This window comes from Chenopodium album, chromosome 10 (genome assembly GCF_948465745.1).
Source record: "Chenopodium album chromosome 10, dcCheAlbu1.1, whole genome shotgun sequence".
Lineage (NCBI taxonomy): Eukaryota > Viridiplantae > Streptophyta > Magnoliopsida > Caryophyllales > Amaranthaceae > Chenopodium > Chenopodium album.
In genome coordinates this window covers 59,176,689-59,180,548 of record NC_137843.1, presented here as the reverse complement: position 1 = coordinate 59,180,548, position 3,860 = coordinate 59,176,689, and the positions used below count along the sequence as shown (strand labels likewise).

General features: G+C 33.8%; 1 non-coding gene across 1 annotated transcript; it reads right to left on the bottom strand.

The window, feature by feature from the left end:
* Positions 1 to 2,481: 2,481 nt before the first annotated feature.
* Positions 2,482 to 2,553, bottom strand: TRNAM-CAU (transfer RNA methionine (anticodon CAU)). Its single transcript has one exon. It is a non-coding gene; the product is annotated as a tRNA-Met (tRNA).
* Between the last annotated feature and the right edge of the window lie 1,307 nt (positions 2,554 to 3,860).

The window sequence follows — 3,860 nt, the reverse complement described above, 5'->3', positions numbered from 1 at the left end:
ATTTATAACCATCATGAGAAACTATTGGAGATGACCATAAGTCAATGTAAACATATTGTAGAGAAGCATTAGAAGTAATAGAAGAAATATGAAAGGGAAGACGATGACTTTTATTGCAAGTACAAGCATTACAATCTAAGGTTGAAATACTAGAAACATTAATATTATTTCTTGAAATAAGATGCTTAAAAGCTTTTAGGGACGGATGTTCCAAGCGGTGATGCCACTCGAGAGACTTTACTTTTGTGCTTGTGAAGACTTGTGGAGAGTGAGATGAGATTTTATAGACTCCAGAACTAACCGGACCCTGGAATAGAGATGCCCCCGTTTTGAGATCCTTCACAACAAAGGAAGAAGGTAAGAATTCAATAAAAGCATTATTATCATGGCAGAGCTAAGAAATTGAAATAACATTTCGAGATAAAGAGGGAACATATAAGGCGTAAGTAAGTTTTATGGTGTGAGATAAATACGAGATAGAAGTAGATCCTATACGAGATATTTTTAAACCTGTATCATCACCAATGATTAGCTCTTCAGTGCCATCATATGGGGTATGCAGCGAGAGAGTGTTAAGGTCATTTGTGACATGATGGGAGGCACCACTGTCAAGCAGCCAACCAGAAGAGGAGGAGGTAGAGGCAACATTTGTCACATTGACTTGGCATGGGTTCTGAGGAGCTAAACGGGCGGTTGTAGTGGGAAGGAGGTGGGGGTGGTGTAGCATTAGGAAATTTCTTAGTGAAAATAGGACATTGAGATACAATATGTCCTTGTTCTCTGCACCATTGACATTTACCTAGGTAGGGTCGAGGTTGGTGCTTGGGTTGAGAATTTGCATGAGGAGTAGGAAGAATTCCAGAGCTATTGTTGCAATTAAAGGGGCGAGGTTAGGTGCGAGTAGATGTAGCAAATACAGAAGCAGGTTGAGTAGTATGCTCCAATTTATTTTGTTGTAGGGAAAGTTCCTTGTTGATGAGCTTTTCATGAAGCTCTTCAAAGGAAATAGGTGTGTCTTTAGCATTGACAGACTCAATGACAGAATTATAAGATTCATCAAGACCAAGAAAAACACTATCAATGAGATCCTCATGCTCAATCACCTTTCCTAGAGCTGCTAACTGATCGACACAAGCTTTTATGGCTTGCATAAATTCAGAAATGGAACGGTTACCTTTGGTAGTTCGATTTAGTTGGTCTTTGAGTTGTTTGATATGACCACGACTAGGCAAGGCATAGGTCTTAGCAAGGATATCCCACAAACCTTTCGATGTCTTGGCAAGGGACATGAGAGGGACAAGGTTCTGAGAGAATATGCCAACAAGTGCACCAAAGATTAGTTTGTCCTGCCTAACCCAGAAAGCAAATTCCGGATTTGGAACTTCTTTCTCAGCAACAACACTAGTGGCAGCAGGACATGGGTGGGATCCATCAACATATTTAAAGTGATCGTGACCAATAAGAATGGCCTCAATCTGGATTTTCCATGTCAAATAGTTTATGGGTTGAAGTTTGATGGTGTTGTGGATGTTGAGAAAGATGAAAGGTTTGGTGGGGTCATAGCCATTAGGAATGTGAGACGTGGAGGTGGTGTTGTCAAGATTAGCCATTTGAGTGAAATGATTGTGTTTATTTAGGATCAAGAATCTGATACCATATAAAAATTAGAGAGAAAAGGTTGCTTTATTCTCATAGACTCAAAAGGTACTTATAGCTAAATACAAACTAGGTTAGGCAACTAGCATTACGTTAGTTGGTTACAACAAAAGCTATTAAGTAGGATATTTATCCTTAGAGCTATACAAGATATATACACTTAACGATATTAATAGGATAAATATTAAGCAATATTTTACAGCTAGATTATAGTAGTATCCTTATAACACCCGATGTTTTTCAAAATTTATTTTATTTATTAATGACAAATCTACAAATAATATTGAAAGAGGTCAACGTTGACTGATTTTTTTACCATATACTAAACCGTCAATTTAATAAGAACGAAAGAAATCACAATTTTATAAGATAATTTGCCAAAAAAAAAACAAATTTAATGACTCATTCGACCCCACAAATGGTTTTTTTTTTTTTTTTTTTTTTTTTTTTTGAAAGTAACACAAATAATATTTTGTATACCCCTACTTCATCTTCTCCTTTTCAAAATTAGAGTGTATCAAAGCATTTAGAAATTTAGACAAAGTCTATAATGTCATGAAGTCTTTTCATCACCTAATTTGTATTGAATTAAATCATTTTAAATTGATTTTGTCAAAAAAAAAATCATTTTAAATAGATGATTATTGATTAACCCTCTTATTTGTCTTGTTTTCCTTTAGTTAATGCTTTTTTAATTTAAATTATACTACGTATTAATGTTTAGAAATTCAAATTAATAAGTGCTAGAAATTTTGATTTAATTAAGTAGGGAGAAAAAGAAAACCAAAAAACAAAAATTTTGGGCGTTGGAAGCTTTCTCTAGAATATCAGAGCCAGGTTTCGATCCTGGGACCTGTGGGTTATGGGCCCACCACGCTTCCGCTGCGCCACTCTGATTTTGTTGTTGTATTTGTCCAATTCAATTAATTAAACTAATTTTCTGTTCACATAAAACAAAGTATAGCAGTTAGTGGGTAAAAACTGTAAGCGTTGACTCGTTATAAACATATAGAATTCCGTGACTTTAGCTTAGCGTACAATTGAAGATTTTACAGTACATTACTACTAACATTAGTTACAACCGAAGCTTAAATATATAAATTAATTAATTTCAAAGTCGTCCTGAAATTATTCAGATTAATTATATTGCAAGTTTATATTAATATAAGATGCAAATTTTTAAGTTTTGTGGCTAGGAATAACGTAAAGAAGTGGTAGAGGGTTGCGGGTTTCGGGTTTTGATGATAAATTATTATTTGTCAATCGTATCATTGAATAATTGCAATGCTAACGACAAGTATGGTTATCGATCGATGAACTCAGACCTCCATTATCCATGCATGTTGGTTGTTATTTGTATGGCACAGTCTTCTAATTAGTATTTCATCAAAAATTTCAATATCAAAAACTACAATTCGATCATCTATGTTGCTCACTTATTCATAATTTTTAATTATGTAAATTATTATCAGAATTATCACACATGTTGTGTGGTTACTAACTTACTATATCGAAAAGTGGTATTGGTATAAATAAGACTCTAACATCACAAGAAATATAATATGGACTAAATCTAGACGGAGAACAATAAAGTTTCACCCTCCCGACTTAATATGCCAACTTGTTTAAAAGATCAATTTAGGCTTTTGGATGAGATCAAATCTTATAAGTTGTCACACCCTGTCATGTAAACACTTAAAAGACAATATAAATAGTAGTCGGCCACTATTACATGCAACAATTATTACTCCGTAGTCCGTATAGCAAACACACTTGTTTGAACTACAATGCCTTGTTGATATTATACCGATTTTAGCATGAAAGTATATACGTAGATTGGAGAGTTTCCTTCAATTCACGTCACTCCCCCAAGGATTGATCAACTTTCTCAACATTACCATCTCCGCCATTGATATGTTGTATGATATACTTACATAATAAGAAGTATGGAAAAAAAAAAATTTAATTAAATAACTATATCCGAATCTTCCATAGAAATAGAATATGTTGTTGTCGCTTACACTAATCAACTATTGCATAATTACCGTAAAATTAAATAGTGATCCTCACATGAGCCCTCTATAATAAATTAATAATCCATCTTTGCTTGCATTTAGATCACTTTCATCCCACTCACTCTCTACTTAGGACAAAAATAATCAATATAATTAATGTTTTATTTACAATTAATTTGCAACTTTTCT